The following is an 18,289-nucleotide window of genomic DNA, read 5'->3' as shown; positions in this document are numbered from 1 at the left end:
ATTCTTAAATTGACTCTTACCAGATGAAATTTAAAATTACTAGTGACTCTGTTTTCAGTAATAAAGAGAACAAGGTAGTAGTCCATGTCATGGCTGGCAATATTTAGATACAAATTATCACAAGTGGATCGTCATCATGAAATATTAAAAACAAGGATCTGAGTAATCATGTGCTATTGATCTTATTAAGATATAAGACCTTTAGAAGGTGATTAAGCTCTATTCCCTTTATTTGGATTAGTATCTTTATATAATGGTTACAGGGAACTCACTGGACTTTTTTCCTTTCCGCCTCTCACCACTTAAGGACATAGCATTCTCTTATTTTTTAATGAATTCACACATTCCTTTGTTCCATCCCCACCATGTTAAACTATACAATGAAGATCTCTAATGGGGAACAGAGCATTGCCAAACAACAAATATCTTGACACCTTTATAAGGGACTTCCCATACTTCCAACATGTAGAGGAATAAATTTGGACCCTTATAAATTACTGTATCTGAAGAATTTTGTATAGCAGTACAAATAGACTATAGATTAAAATACAAACTGCATGATACTTTTGAACATTTTTTCTTAAATTAATGAATAAAATGAAGTTGGCTGATTGATGGAGAAAGTAGAAGAAAAAGGCTTCTATGTATGTTCTAAAAGAGATCCTTCTTTTCTGTAGGTTTAATGCTGAGACTATTGAAACCAAGTCAGTCCTGTGTGGGGATAACTTAAAAACCCAATGGAATACCTGTGTGTCTCCTACAAAAGTGAGGGCATTGATATGAAGTCATAGGATTTGAAACTTGGGGTGGAGATATATGGAAACAACCTGATGAAGCTGGAAACATTCATCCCCTATATTCTGCTGAGTCTCATTTGCAAATAAAATTTGCCATTTGATTTTAAGTAGATGATTCTACTTAAAATAGCCCCTTCACCTATGGCAAGAGAGATTAAACCTGTATTACCCTGGGAAAGTTTAATAGAACCCTAACATTCCGAGGAAAAATTTAGTGGGTGTTTTAGTCAGTTTTTTCACTATTGTGACTATAAGACCCACCAGAACAATTGTAGAGGAGGAAAACTTTATTGGAAGGCTCAAGGTTTCAGAGGCCTCAACCCTTAGGCAGCAGGCTCCATTTCTTGGGGCTCAAAGTGAGGGTGAACATCAAGGTGGAAGAATGTGGCAGAGGAAAGAAGCTCACATGGTGATCAGGAAGCTGAGAGAGACTCCAGTTACCAGATACAAATATATACCCCAAAGCCACCCCCAATTCTCACCTCCTCCAGTCACATCTTACCATTTCAGTAACCATTCAGTTAATCTCTATCAGGGAATTAATTCACTGATTGGGTTAAAACTCTTAGAACCTGATCATTTCTCCCTGAACCTTCTTGCATTGTCTCACATGGGAGATTTTAGTGGACACCTCACATCCAAACCGTAACAGTGGGCTACCATAAAGTCAACTGCAAGTCAAACATGATTCTCTTCAGGACTCATTCCCATTCCTCTTTGTTTTTAATCTCTAACTGGAATAATGTCTCATAGAGTTCCTAAACTGTATGTGATATAGGAAGAGTTCTGCTTATTTCTGAAAATAACTAAAGAAGTGTATATAAAAGGAAGGGGAAGATGAATCAGGCTGAAATAGCTAATATATGTAGACTGCAAAACAGAAATTCTGCATTAAATCATGGGTTTCAGGGAGTGAAAAGGGTGCCAAAATTTTTTTCTTTAGTTGGATGAAATGTACAACAAAAGGTAGCCTACGATACATGAATTAGAAATCCTTGACACCTTTTGGTTTATTTTAGAAGAAGAAATTCAGAATCTTAGCAGAATTGATATGTTAGAGTGGATTTGTTATTGTAAATGTGCTTAGCCACTTGTTGGATGATGAGGAAAATTCACCTTTTACAACAGCAATGAGAGAAACTAATTTTCTGAGAGAAGTCCAAAAATCTTTGAAGAGCTCTATGATCATGCTTTTCTGTAGGCTAAATCTTTGTGAGTCATGAGACCCCCTTAATTTGGAAATGTGGAAATAATGGAGATGGTGGGATCTCACTGTGTCAGATGCCAACAGTCCAAGGCAAGATGGTGTGATTACTTCAACGACTAACAGATTCAAAGCAGCAATGAGCGAGGTATGACTTGTGCAATCCTGTGGCATTGGCTTGATGTTGAGAGTATTCCTATAGTAGAGTAAAAGGTAAGCCAAGTACAAACCTGTACAAGACAGGAAATAATAAAAATCAGAGCCTAAATGAATAAAATTGAGAATTTAAAAATGCACAGGCTCAATGCAATGAAGAGTTGGTTCTTTAAAAAGAAAAACAAGATGGATAAACTTTTAGCCAAAAGGAAAAGACAACTCAAATTAACAAAATCAGAGGTGAAAAGGAAATATCACCACAGAATCTTCTGAAATACAGAGCATAATTAGAAGAAAGCAAAAAGAAATTATTTTCAGAATTCATACTCCAAAAAAACTAAACTCTGGACATCATTGACTAATTTCTAGACACATATGATGGGCCCAAATTGAACCAGGAAGATAGAGTAAACCTAAACAGACCAATGTCAAGCAATACGATGGAAAAAGCAATCAAAATCCTTCCAACAAAGAGAAGTTCAGGACCAGATGGATCCTCAGCTGTGTTCTACCAGACCTTTAAAAAGAACTAACACTATTCTTCAAATTATTACATGAAATTGAAACATTGAAAGGGAAGAAACACTCCCAAATCTGGTCTATGAGGCCAATATAATCCTGATACCAAAACCAGACAAAGAAAGATCAAAAAGAGAAAACTACAGAACAATATCTCTGACGCACATACAGGCAAAATCCTTAAAATATTATCAACTGCATACAAAAACTCAACAAGGAGGTAGTAAACCATGGTTGTGTTGATTTCATCCCAGGAATGCACACTCAAATCATAAATGTAATTCACCGCCTAAACAGAATTGAGGACAAGAATCATATAATCATTTCACTAAATGCAGAAAAGACCTCTGATAAAATCCAGCACTCATTCATGATAAAAATGCTGAAGAAACTAGGGGTACAAGAAATTTATCTCAATGTTATGAAGACAATGTATGACCAGCCCAAGTCAACATCATACTGAATGGAGAGAAACTGAATGCATCTCCTCCAAAATCAAGAACAAGAAAAGGATATCCACTCCTACAACTCCTAGTCAAGGAAACTTCTTTATGAAGAAGGAAATTGAAGAAGACCATAGAAGTTGGAACAATCTTCCACGTCCTTAAATAGGCAGGATTATTATTGTTGAAATGGCTAAACTACCCAAAGCATGATACAGATTCAATGCCATCTCCATTAAAATACCAAGAACATTCTTCACAGAAGTATAAAAAACAGTCCTAAATTTATTTCGAAGAATAATAGATGCAGAATAGTCAAAACAATCAAGTGCAAGAAGAATGATGCAGAAGGCATCACAATATCTCATCTCAAATTATACTATAGAGCTATAGTAGCAAAAACCAGCATGGTATTTTTGGAACCAAGACATGAAGATCAATGTAAAAGAATATAAGACCCAGGGAGAAACCCACATAGTCATGGTTATGTGATACTTGACAAAGGTGCCAAACACATATGTTGGAGAAAAGATAGCCTTTTTCACAAATGTTCATGGGAAGACTAGATATCCGAATGTACAAGACTGAAACTAAGTCCCAATCCCTTACCTTGCAAAGACGTCAAATAAAAGTAGACCAGATTTAGGAATTAGATCAGAACTTTGTAACTCGTAGAGGAAAACATAGGCTCCACATTCCATCATATTAGGGCAGGAACCGACTTCCTCAACAAGAACCCTAAAGTTCATAAAACCAAATCAAGAATCAATAAATGGGTCAGCATGACATTTAAAAACTGCATAGCAAAGGAAATGATTGAAAGTATTAAGAGAAAGCTTACAAAAGAGGAGAAAAATCTTTCCCAGTTACTCCTTTGATGGGGAGATTAATGTTGAGAATATATAAAGAACTCAAAGTGCTTAACACCAAAAAAGAAAAACAAAATAAAACAATAACACCCAATCAATAAATGGGCAAAATTTAAAAAAAAAAGCAAAAAACACAGACACTTCTCAAAAGGGGACATACAAATGACTGACAAATGTTAAAAAAATTTCAAACTTCCCTCAGAATCAGGGAAATGCAAATCAAAACTACATTAAGATTTATCTCATTTCAGGTTGAATGTCAATTATCAAGAGTATGTATAATAATAAATGTTGATGAAGGTGTTGGAAAAGGTGAACTCATATTGGTGGAACTGTAAAGTAGTATAAACATTCTGGAAAACAGTCTGGAGATTACTGAAACACTAGGAATGGAACCACCATATGACCCAGCTATTCCACTCCTTTGTTTTCATGCAAAATAATTAAAATCAGTAGATGGTAGTGATACGAGTACAATGTTTATAGCAGCAAATTTACAATGTTAGTTTAAGGGACAAAGTCAGATGCCCTCAATAAATGAATGGATTAAGAAAATGTGGTATATGTATACAATGGTATTTCACTCATTCATAAAGAATGATAAAATTATGATATTTGATGGTAAATCATTTGAACTGGAGAAATTGTGTGTTTTGGTCAGTGTTATTACAACTGTGACTGAAAGATCTGACCAGAACAATTTTAAAGGAAGAAAAGTTTAGTTGAGGGCTCATTGTTTCAGAGGTCTCAATCTATAAGCAGCAGGCTCCATGTTTCAGGGCTCAAGGTGAGGTTGAACATCATGGCAGAAAAGTGTGGCAGAGAGAAGCAGTTCACATCATGATCAGGAAGCAGAGAGAGAGACTCCACTCACCAGACACAAATTTATACCCCAAATTCATGCCCCAATTCCTACCTCTTGCAGTCACATCTTACCACTTCAATTACCATTCAGTTAATCCCTATCACAGGATACATTCACTGATTGGGTTAAGACTCTTAGAACCCAATCATTTCTCCTCTGAACCTTCTTCATTCTACACGTGTCTTTGGGGAACACCACATCTAAACCATAACATTCTGCCCCTGACCCACAAAAGTTCATACTCATCTGACAATGCGAAATACATTTAATCCACTCCCAAGAGTACCCATAGTCTCAATAGTTCCAAGATTGCTCAAAGTTCAAGTCCAAAGTCTTCTCTGAGGCTCGATGCAATCTTTCTTTGTGAGCTCCTATAAAATTAAAAGCAATTTGCAAATATCCAGTATATAATGGTACAGAATAAACATTTATATTCACACAGTTAGGGCCAGAGAAAAAAAGGATAGGACCAAAGCAAGACCAAAATCCAGCTGGACAAACAAGTCCTGTAGCTCCATGTCCGGCATCTGGGACACATGGAGAACATGATGTTATCTCCAAAGGGCTGATGAGCTCTGAGCCTATGGCCTTGTTTGTTGAAGCCCAAGTGGTCTTTCTGTTGCCTTGTCTCTGCTTGATTTCTGCAGCTTTCCCAGGATGACTATTATGGTTTGGATGTGAGATGCCCCCCAAAAGCTCACATGTGAGACAATGCAGGAAGGTTCAGAGGAGAAATGATTGGGTTGTAAGAGTCTTGTAAGAGTGGTGGGTTGTGACTGGAGGAGGTGGGAATTGGGGTGTGGCTACGGGGTATATATTTTGTATCAGGAAATTGGACTCTCTCTCTCTCTCTCTCTCTCTCTCTCTTTCTCTACTTCCTGATGATGCAGACTGCTTCCCTCTGCCAAGCTCTTCAACCATGATGTTCAGACTCACCTCAAGTCCCATAGAATGGAGTTGGTCTTCTATGGACTAATACCTCTGAAACCATAAGCCCTAAATAAACTCTTCCTCCTCTACAGTTGTGCTGGTTGGGCCATTTATTCCAGCAGTGATAAAGTTAACTAAGACAATTATGTCTCACATTACTGGCTTTTCTTAATCTTGGGGGTTTCCACTGCTGTTTCAGCTCCCTCCTCACATATCCACACTTTGAATTCTCAGTGGGTGCCCAGAGGGACCTGCAGCACTTTCCCTGTCTTCCAAGGCCTTCCTTTGAAATCTTGGTGGAAGCCTCCATGAACTCCTAACTCCAATATCCTGCATTACTGCAGAACCAGCACCACGTGGTTGATGCCAAGGTCTGTCGTCATCTTTAGCAGTAGCCAAGCCTCCAGGGACCCTGGCTGCATCAGCCTTTGAGTGTCTGCGAGGTTTAGCACATAGAAAAATCTTCCTAAGCCCCCTTGTGCAAAAATAGAGTCCCACTGGTCTCTTCTCAAGAGATTTTCACCTTTATTCCCTTGAGCTTGAGATGGATGTGGTCTTGCCATCTCCTAAGATGCCCTCAAGTCATCTTTCTTATTTTCTCTGGTCAAGGTCTTTAGTATTTCTTTAGTGGCAGTAATGTTCTTAACAATTGCAACTTCCTTAGCTCTGGTTTTACTCCTACCTTTCAAGTCCACATTTTTCAAATTGTTCTGCTCTGCTTTCTGCCCTTAATTATTACAATAAATTTGGCTAAAAGCTGCCTGCAATATCCATGCCACCTCCTTAATACTATGCTTCCTAGAAATTGCTTCTGCAAGATTAAGAAGTCCATTGCTTTTAAAATCATTCTCACAGAAAGTCTCAGGACACAGGCAAAATGCAGATAAGTTCTCAACCAGAACATAACACTAATGCCCTCTACTCCAATTACTGATAGTATCTTCCTTTTCCTCTATAACTTCTTGAGCCTTGTCTTCACTGTCCACAATCTTATTGGCATTCTGATCTTCTAAGCTTTCACCAGAATTGGCCATTAAACTCCATTTTACAACAACTCAAAGCATTTCCATCTTGCACTGCTAAACATCTCAAAATTCCTCCCACCAATTCCAAAAAGCTCAAAAAGCTTCTGAACCACATGGTCAGGTTAGTCACAGCAATGACCCGACTTTGCAGTACCAGTTTCTGTTTTAGTCAACTTTTCTTGCTGCTGTGACTAAAAGGCCCTGACCAGAAATTGTATAGAAAGAATAGTTAAGGGCTCATATTTTCAGAGGTTTCAATCCATAGACAGCAGGCTCCTTTCCTCAGGGCTCAAGGTATGTAAAGGGATGTAGCTCACATAATGATCCAGAAGCAGAAAAAGAGACTCCACTGGTCAGGTACATCATGCTAACTGAAATGAGTCAGACTCAGAAAGTTAGCAGTAATTTTTTTTCTCTCATATGCAGAATCTAGAGCAAAATAAAGGGGAAAATTGTGTGTGTCTGGTGAATATCATAAGGAGTGAGGGAAGACCAGTGGAGTAGAAGTACAGTGAGAGGGAGAGAAGAGGAATGGGAAAGGCAGGAAACACAGAATGAACTTAAGTTATGCTATATGCATGTATAAATATGCCACCATGAATTCCACCTTTATGTATGTGTATGAAGCGCTAATTAAAAATAGATAAATAAATAGTTGGAATACAGTGAAGCAGAAGAAGGGGAGTAGGGGAAGGCAGGAGGGGAGGGAAAGAGGAGGCACTGGGGACTGAAATAGATAAATTAAATGTCATACATGAATGATCATATCAAAATGAATCAGGCTGTTATGTTTAACTGTAGTGCACTAATGAATACATAAAAAAGTTAAGTAATGTTGAAATTCAAATAAATGCCTCTTCATCACAGGGGAAAATAAAAGAAAAAAATAGCATAACTTATGTGTTTTTATAAATCAATAATTATTTAATTATAAGTGGATTAAACTCTCCAAAAAAGACAGTAAATGTGAGAATGGATACAAAACATCATTGTCTGTGTCATATTTACAAAGGGCTACTTACATACAAAGACAAAAATAGTGTGATAGTGGTCAAATATCTTTATTGCATGCTACTGATAACCAAAAGAGGTGATTATTAGACAAAATGGATGTGAGTCACACATTGTTAGACAAGAAAAACATTTATGCAAGACCCAATTATTGAAGAGAGTATAATTAAACACACAGATAAAAGTTCTCAAATTATATAAAACAAATGTTGAAAAAATTGAAGACAAATAAATCTGTATTAACAGAAGAAAATTTCAATATCTCACTTTCAATAATTAATATAACAACTAGATAGAATATTATCATAATCCAACACATTTTAAAAGACATATATTGACACTATGCCCAAGAAGTGTGGCATTCTGAATTGCACATGAACTATTCTCTAGAAAAATAAAAACATATTATGTTAGAAGTTTATTCTCAATAAACTTTGGCAGATTGAAATCACATAAGATATCTTCACCCACTGGAATGCAAATGAACTAGTACTTAATTACAAGACTATATTGAAAAAAAGAATATATTGAATATTAATATATATGTAGGAACAATACACCAATACATAAGACATAGATGAAAAGAGACATTATAGAATAATAGGAGATAAATAAAAAATGAAAGAGTACACCACAGTGTTGGCAGACAGCAGAAGTACTGGTCATAGGAAAATTTAACTGTAAGTTCCTATATTGGAAATAAGAATGAGCCAGGCATGGTGGCACACACCTATAATCCCAGCAGCTTTGGAGGCTGAGGCAAGAGGATCACAATTTCAAAGCCAGACTCAGCAACCTAGCAAGGCCCTAAGCAACATAGTGAGACCCTGTCTCAAAAAAAAAATTAAAAAAATTATGAAGGGCTGGGGATGTGGCTCAGTGGTAAAGTACCCCTGGTTTCAATTCCTGGTACAAAAAAAAAAAAAAAGAATTTCAAGGCAATAACCTAACTTTAATGTAAAATAGTGAAAACATAAAATGAAAGCAGTAGAAGGAAGACAATAAAAGTCCAATAAACCAGGTAGAGTATAGAGTAAGAATACAATCAATAAAACCAAATATTATGTGGAAAGACCTACCCAAATGACAAAACATTGCAGATTAACTTTAAAAAAGAGAAAAGAAATTCAATAACTAAAATTATAAGTGAATGTGAATGTATAACTATTGACTTCATAGAAGTAAAAATGATTATGATAGAATATTAGGAATAACCACACACCAAAATACTGGAAAGCAGATAGAATACAAATCCTGGAAGTGCACATGTGAACAAACTTGAATCCAGAGGAAGAATATACCAAGGGAAAGGGTGGAGAATGAATGAATAAGAAGTAATCTCCCCACAGAAGAAGATCAGACACAGACTGATTCACTTGTGAGTTCTCTGAAACTGACATATAAGATATGATAATGATAAAGAAGAAACACAAGAGGGTTTGCACTAGTTTTCTATGGCTGCACTGTTGTAAGAAATTGATGCAAACTTGGAGACTTACCACAGTGCATCTCACTGATCTGGAAACAGGAAGTGTGAAATCATCTCATGGGCTGGAGTCAGTGGTATGTTGGGTGAATGGTCTCTCCACAGACTCTAGGAGGCGCTGCATGTCTTGCCTGCTGACATTCTTTTCAAGATCTTGTTTTTAGTTTTTCTTTTTTAAAATTTTTATTGTTTCTTTTAAGTTCTATATGACAGAACAGAGCCATATCAATGTTTAGAGCAGTTAAATTCACAACAGCTAAACTATGAAACCAGTCTAGGTGCCCTTCAACAGATGAATGGATCAAGAAAATATGGCTGCTGGTGTTCTGTAGGTTATGGGCACAGTTTTTAAATATTGCTCCATGGTTAATTGCCAATTCTTCTGTTGTCCAGAGTTAAAACTTGCCAACTCCCCTTCAGAAGGATACATGGAATAGCTCTTAAGACACCCACAGATAATCCCAATGATTGCTCATTCCTAAACTCCTTAAGCTAATCATTTGTGCATAGTCCTCCTGAAGGGTAGAGTAATATTGAAAGGTTTTAGAAATTAGCACATGGATCTTTTGGAAGCCATTATGAAGCCTGTCAGAGTGTGATTTGCAAACCACACTATGCAATTGTCCATAAATCTCAAATATTTCTAAAAATCACTAATTATGAAAACAATGATTAAAAATGATTTCAAGATGAGAAATACCCTCATAAATGCAGAAGTGAATATCAGTGCTATGCTCCACTGCTCCAAAGTACAGTATGACCATCTCAGCACATTCAATACAATAATATTGAAGCCTCTTATTGTACAGTGATAACAAATTACATATGGAGGTACATTCCTTTTCTCGGGTTTTGTATAATAGTGAGTCACATAAGGACTCAAATAGCATTGACAGAGTGTATTGCACTAGTATAATGAATATACCCTATGTTCACTGCTCACAAATATTGTCATGTGTATTTCCTGATATTTAGAATCTTTTCAGTTAATTGTATTATTTGTGTGCATGAAATAATTTAAAAATATAACTAGATATGAAAACTTTAATCTCATTTGACTTATTTAACTTGATTTATGGAATAGCATTTATTTGATGTGCTAATTTCCATTGAACGAGTCATCACCTCTAAGTAAAAAATCCATCATGCAGTGCAGGATGGAGTTTCCAGGAAATCATTTTGCCTACAAGTGAGAAGTATAAACATTGAGAGAAAATGTAAGGAAAATAAAGCCTCAGCAAAGCAGAAAATAATCTGTATCTCTAGAATTGCATGGTATGTTTATCTAGAAAGTTTACTTCATGTGAGACTCATTATAATCATAAATTAATCAAACATCAACATATTGGTATAACTGAACCTAAAGCTTAATTATTTTTCTCATTCATTTCACAAATATTTATTGAGAATCTACTCTGAATCAGAAATTTACTGAGGTACCCATGATCCCATTTGAACAAAGAAGATGGTCACTGCTCTCGTATTTACATTTTAGTTGGGTAAGATAAATCAGAAACCAGTAAGCGAGTACATAATAGGTAAGTGTTGAGAAGGTCCATGAAGATGACAAAGCACTTTATATGGCGTGTGGAGAATGACTAGTTGATAAGTGTGGCTGATGAAGGACTCCATGACAGGGTCACATCGCAGCAAAGACTTGAATGGAGTGATAACATTTCCTGCAGGGGACACAGTAAGCAAAGACCCTGAAGCATGGTCATGACTGGGTGTGAGGAAAAGGAGAGAGAGAGAGAGAGAGAGAGAGAGAGAGAGAAGGAAGGACGAAGAAAGAAAGAAAAGAGAGTGAAAGTAAGGGATGGAAGTAGGGAGGAAGAACAAAGAGAGAGCAAGGAAATCAGTGAGGGTGAGTTCAGATAAGAGACTATGGAACTGACAAAAGAGAGTGTGACTCTAATACAGTAAGAAAAAATTAATAGTATTAAAAATTTCAAAGCATTTGCAGAAAGAAAATGTACAGCATTATTGTTATTTCAGTGTAATTTTTAAATAGTCTGAGAAATAGCAGTCATATGTGAATATATTAAAATGTTTTGGGATTTCTTTAATTTTCTGGTAAGTCGGTAATTTTATCCATTTGAATATTAAAACACGAAGTTGGTTTGTTGTATAAAATAACTTAGTCAAAGCAGAAATATTAATTCCTGTGAGGAGCCAGATCAGCATTATTGTTATTTCAGTGTAATTTTTAAATAGTCTGAGAAATAGTAGTCACATATGAATATATTAATATGCTTTTGGATTTCTTTAATTTTCTGGTAAGTTGACAATTTTATCTATTTGAATATTAAAACACGGAGTTGGTCTGTTGTATAAAATAACTTAGTCAAAACAGAAATATTAATTCTTATGTGGAACAGCCAGATTTGCGTATCACCTGTGAAATTGTGCAAATTAGAACATGCTTCATTTAATACCATGTCATGTTTGTACTCAAAAAAGGACTATTACAATAGTAGAGAAAAAGATATCTCATATATATTCATATTTTAACACCAAATTAAATACAAAGTTTTGATTTTAAAACTCTAGACCATAAGTTTAGGTTCCTCAGTGAAACAGAATCAACAGGATATGTGCAAACTCAGCAGATTTGTTATGGATGTGGACTCATGTGATACAGAAGCCAAGACCCATGTTCTGTGGTGTGCAAACTGGAGAACAGGAACACGGATGTTGTAGTCCAGTCTGAGACTGAATACTTGAGAAGCAGGGGTCAAGGCCAGGCTACTGCTAAGTCTTAGACTTAAAGCCTGAAAGGTATAGCTCTGAAGTTGGGGAGTCAGAGAAAATGAATGTTTCAACTGAAGAAGGAGAAGGAGAGGGGGAGGAGAGAGGGAGGAGAAGGGGAGGAGGGAGGAGGAGGAGGAAGAACAGGAAGAGGAGGAGAAAGAAGAGGAGGAGGAAGAGGAAGGGGAAGAGGAAGAATAGAGAATGTGCTCATTCCACACTACTTTGTCCTAATCAGGCAAGCCCTGAGTGGACAAGAGAGGGACTAAGATTTGTGACTGGAGAGTCTTTGGAAAACGTCCTTGCAGACACAGAAAAATGTTTAATGAGTTCGTTGGTCAACCCTTAATTCAGTCTAAGTAACACAGAGGTAACCGGCCATGAGTACACACATACAATTAATTCTGGTAACAGCCACACCCATGTGCATGTGTCTCCACAGGACTCCTGACTTCACTTCTGTTCATGAGTTTCCTTATGCACTTGCTTTATATACATTACTTTGAGAAAACTGTAGAAAAACATTACATGGAAAATGATTTAGCCTGTTCATATCCTTAATAATTGATTTAACAAGCCGAATCTAAGACGTCACAGACATTGTAATCCAGGTATTATGATTATGGGCATTAAGCTTCCTTCTCCTCAGATGACAGACTTTTTCAAAGGTAAAGGTATCACCTCAGGAACCTGAATACAGTGTGGGTTTTACAATATAATTCCTTACATGGTAAGATATAATAGGAATGAATACAGGTACCCCTGTATTTCAAAAAGTTGAAATCAAAATCCTAAAAATTATTTTCCTTTCAAAATGATCTTTGAGAATGCACTTTTGACCTCCTTGTTCCTCAGGCTGTAGACCACAGGGTTCAGCATGGGGATAACCATACTGTAGAACACAGAGGCAACTTTGTCAGTGTCCCATAGAGTGGCTGGAGCTGGGCTGTAAGTACATGTAGGCTGCAGTGCCATAGAAAATGGAGACTACAGTGAGGTGGGAGGAACAGGTGGACAGAGCCTTCCAGTACCCTGCAGCTGAGCCCATCTTAAGGATGGCACTAAAGATAAATACGTAGGATATTAAGATAACTAAGAGAGCAAAAAATATATTGAAGCTGACTACATAAATAAGAACCAGCTCATGGAGATATCTATCAGAGCAAGAGAGAGCCATGACTGCTGGAACATCACAGAAGAAGTGATGGACCACACTGGACTTGCAGAAGGTGAGAGTGAATGTGTTCCCAGTGTAGATGGAGGCATTCAGGAAACCACAGACATAGGATCCTATAATGAGGCACACACATACCCTGGTTGTCATGGTGGTGGTGTAGTGTAGGGGCTTACACACTGCCGCATAGCGATCATAGGCCATTGAGGACAACAGGTAATTTTCAACAGTAACAAAACCTGAAATAAAGAACATCTGAGCAACACAAGCATTGTAGGAGATGACCTCATCTCCAGGAAGGAGCCCAGCCATGACTGTGGGAATGGCAGCTGAGGAGTAACACAAGTCCATCAGAGACAGGTTGCCAAGGAAGAAGTACATGGGAGTGTGGAGACGGGAGTCCAAGATGATCAACAGGATCATCCCCAGGTTCCCAGCCAGAGTGATGGTGTAGATGAGCAGGAACGTCAGAAAGAGGGGAAGCTGCATACCTGGGTCACGGGTCAGTCCCAGCAGGATGAACTCTGTCACTTCTGTCCTGTTCTCCATCAGTTACCTGAGAGTCACTAGATGCTTGGTGGCAACAAGGAAAAAGGAAGAGAAGGGAAAAGAGATTGGATTATAATTGGGAGTCTAAGTACAAGATGTGTTCTTTTATGTTCCTAAAAACTTGTTCATTAAAATTCCCTGGAAAGGGGATGGACTTGATAACCATTTTTGTGCACTAATTATATAAAAGTTTATAAGCTATTGGATCTAGGGAATCTTAATAGATCAGCTAATCAACTTTAATATGTTATATATTTGTTAGCTAAGATGTAGTGATTTTAACATCCTGGAGAAAATGACTTTTGTATACTTTTCTGTTTGTCACTTCTTAGCTCAGTGACAGCCAACACTTCTATTTTAATCTCTTTCCAATAATTGCAATAAACACTGAAAATGTTTATAATTGTTTCAACTATACTATGGATTGAATTGATCACTACATTCACTTAAATTATGAAACATAAGAGGTGGAGCAATTACTCCCAATTCACACAAGTATTATTTGACAATAAGTGCTCTGGACCCCTGCCAACTTCTAACCCAAACTGAATGGTCCCAGTTCTAAACTGAATTTTAATGAAATTTCATTTTACTAAAATAACAATTACTTTTTCCCTTGGTTCAGTCTCAGTGTTTAGGATATCCACAGTGAACTGAGTGAGTGATTGGTTTGGTATAAATTTCGGTTTGTTCACAATGTATTTGCCTTTCATCGGAGGCAAAACAAACAAACCAGCAGAAATGCAGAAGAGTGGAATAATCTTTTCAACCACTGGAGGGTCCTAAAAATGAACTAACAAGATCTGAACTGCACCAGAACCATTTCCCCATACTCTCACACATGTCACGAGCATAGCTACATCTGTTGACTCTAATGTAGCTATAAGCATAAAGCATGATTAGGTTAAGGAAGGGTTTAACTCCCAAGTGAAACAGCTCTATGCATACTGCAGGTGGAGGCATAAATGGGGGGTGGGAGCAGAAGCCTTTCGGAGAAAAGGTGTATCATCTGAGAAAGTAAGCAAAGAATTTAGGTTCTTGGAAGAGATATGTATCAGACCTACCTACCTTGGAGTCACTGGTCCTAATTTAAATGACAGTGATGAGACCTATCATGAGGCATTATTGTAAGAATTAAGCAAGATACTATGTCAAAGAAAACAAAATGTGTGTTAAGCAGAACCTGATCTATGCTAGCTGTAATTTTATCATTAGGATGAGAAAATGGTGTTTATCTTGGTTTGATCAAGGTGGAGGCTGACATGCAGGACTTACGCGATCGATGGGTTTAAAGCCTCCAAATTTCTCCCCGCAATTTGACTTCTTTGCTGCACTAGGTCCAGTGAGACTTTCTGAGCTCTCCTGTGTTTTTAAGTCTGTCCTTACAGCAAGTGCATGATTGCTACTTCAACAACTACATGTATGAGCAAATTAATTTTAAAAAATTCTTCCTTGAAACTAATAATTTAGATTTGAGTAAGAGAAATTATTCTATTTAAAAATCATTCTGTCATTACTGTCACCCCTGTAGTCAAGTCACAAAGACCAAGGATTGAATGTTCCCAGTTGATGAACTATCTCTAGCTGACAAATATATATTTTTTCACTTTGAAAAATACTTTGAATGAGTTCTTATGTAGAAATAGCATTTACATTTTCTTTATTTAAATTGAAGTCTTGGGAACATATCTATCCAGTATCAATGACTTCACACTATCTTATTTTTTTCTAAGCATTTGGGAACTGCAATTTATGAACTGGCCTGTGAGGTCATGAGTTTGGCCTAATGTAACCCACATGGCCACCTTTAGCATGTGTGTTGATCCAGAACAGATGATAAGGGCTTCACGTGAGTGTGTGTGTGTGTGTGTGTGTGTGTGTGTATGTCTAGAGTAAGTAATTACTTTTATAACATCACTAATTAAATTTGCAATTTGAACAATTTTTGAAGTTCTAAAATTTTATAGCTAGCATAAAAATAAATTGAGATAGACGATTTTTTTTACTAGTGCATTATAATCATACATAACAGTGAAATTCATTGTGCCATTTTCATACATGTGTATAACATAATTTGATCAACCATATTCCCCAATATCTCTCCCTTCCTCAAAATAAAAGATTGAAAACTCTCTTCAACCTAATAAAAAATGTTTCTTTTAGTCACTCACTGTCAACAATTATAGTATGCTAAGGAAAATAAGCCCAAGATTACTGGAAAGGGTTAATGCGCAGGTCACAGCTTGTTAATTCACTAAGGACCCTTTTCTATTTTACAGCAGGATCATTTCCCTCTTTCTGGTTTTTATGTTGTTTGTTTAGCTCTAATAAGAGGTAAATAAATAGTAAATAGGAAACAAACACCACCTAATCAACCAAAATATTATGTGTCTTATTTTGTGTGCAGATTTTTGGAGAAATAAGCATGATATATCATAAGTATCACTAAATCACTATGATACAAGATTTGATATTTTTGCCCCAGATTCACCTTAGTTTCTCAGAAAAATGTTGAAAACTTCTCTTTTTCAGTTACATAACTCGAAGTAAGCATAGCTGCCCCACTGTTGAACGAATTATACTTTTCACTGGTGATGCTTTGGGATACAGAGACTTACCTTTTACTGCAGGAGAAAAAGTCAAACAGAAGAGTCAGTGTGAAGGCATAAAATCAGCCAAAAGTATAGCATAAGTTCCAAGAGAGCAGTTCTCACTCAGTGGTGGTCCAAAGCTTTCACATCCTCTAAGAGAGGGAAAAATGGAGGAAAGGACTTTAACACAGATCAAGTTCCAGATCTCCCTGCATTCTTTCTGTTTCATGGAAGAGTCGCTTGTTTCTTCCTTATTTGTAAAATAAACATGACAAGATCACTTCTCTCCCCAATTTCACAGATCATTTCTGTACAAAACAGATAAAGGAGGTCTGTGGAATGTCTAGTGAAGAGGTTATTATTTGAAAGTCAGTCTATGTGATTTTTATGTGTTGGTGTTTTTTCTGACCAGGATGAAGACTCACAGCAAATCCCCAGGTGAGAGAGCCTGTCTGCACTAGCAATGATTGGCATGTAGGTGAATAAACAAGGGCCAATGGAGCCTTGCATGGAGTGTGCTCCTTCTAAAAGAACGTGATTGGGAGACACTTTGGGATTACAGAGGGCAATACATGGATACCAGGAGAGGATTATAGAGACTTGGAAGATCTCTGGAGATTTTCCCCATGAGACCATCTATAGCTCCCTATCCTGCTTTGCTAGGGAAGAAGCAATTAAACTGCCTGGAGGGATCAAGGTGGTTATTATATTTTTAAAAGTAAAATTTTAACCAATGAATGAAAAACAAACATTGTTCAAAAAATGGGCTATCAAGAGATATTTGTATAAATGAATGAATTACACAACGTGTTAAATGCCTATCTCCCAAAACATTTGTCATTTCTTTTTTTAATTGGTATCTTTTAATTATACTGAATATTTGGTATCATTGTGGCATATTCCTATATGCCTATAACATATAATGATCAGTGCACTGGGTATTAAAAATACTTTTATTGGGGAATAATAATTATAGTGATAGTGGGCCTCATTATGATATAGTTTCACTTACACATAGTGAAATTTGTTGCATTTCATTCTCCCAAACCTTCCCTTTCTCTCCTCTCTCCCTCTACCTAATCCCCACTTTCTACAATACTGTTCTCCCTTCTATTTTCATGAGATTCTGTTTCCCTCCATTTCTACCCTAGCTTCCTAATATGAAAGAAAACTTATGATCCTTGACTTTCAGCGTCTGACTTATTTCACTTAGCATGATGTTCTCCAGTTTCATCCATCTGCCTGCAAATGATATGATTTTGTTCCTTTTTATGACTGAGTAAAACTCCTTTTGGTATATATACCTCATTTTTATACATTAATCCATGGACAAACATATAGACTGATACCATACTTTGGTTATTGTGATTTGATCCATTATAAACATACATGCATCTGTCAATATAGTCCATTTTAGTTCTTTTGTATAAATACCAAGAAATCCTATAATTGGGTCATATGGTGGGCTCCATTCCTAGTATTTTCTGCACACTTCATACCTATTTCCATTGTGTTGTTCTAATTTATTGTCCCACCAGAATTGTAGTCACTGCATCTTCACTAGCATGAATTTTCCACCTTCATAATCACATCAGTTAATTCCTCATAATATAGGTGGAGCAACAGACAAAGAGATATAGATGGCACATATAGATGTATTCCCTCCCCCATCCCCTCTTCTCATTGTCTTGAGACTTCACCCAAATTAGATTTTGTAGGGTTTTATTCTGGTGGAAACAGAACCTTAGAGATTAAATTTCTGATTTGATTCTGGAGTTTCTGGAATTAGCTCTCTATGCTGATTAAATAAGTCATAATGACCACTTTGAGTAAAAAGGTGACAGTGTAGTCCATGTTATAATCTGGTCACATATAGGCAGAAAATATCACCACAGGATCTTCCTAAATAATTCACTAAAAAC

At 36.7% G+C, this 18,289-nt stretch overlaps 1 pseudogene; it reads right to left on the bottom strand.

Annotated features, from left to right (window-relative positions):
- Positions 1-12,851: 12,851 nt before the first annotated feature.
- On the bottom strand, positions 12,852-13,776 carry LOC124959062 (olfactory receptor 5B3-like; annotated as a pseudogene).
- Positions 13,777-18,289: the final 4,513 nt, after the last annotated feature.

Source organism: Sciurus carolinensis, chromosome 11 (genome assembly GCF_902686445.1).
Source record: "Sciurus carolinensis chromosome 11, mSciCar1.2, whole genome shotgun sequence".
Lineage (NCBI taxonomy): Eukaryota > Metazoa > Chordata > Mammalia > Rodentia > Sciuridae > Sciurus > Sciurus carolinensis.
The sequence above is the reverse complement of the archived record's forward strand: the minus strand, read 5'-3'. Positions and strand labels throughout refer to the sequence as shown.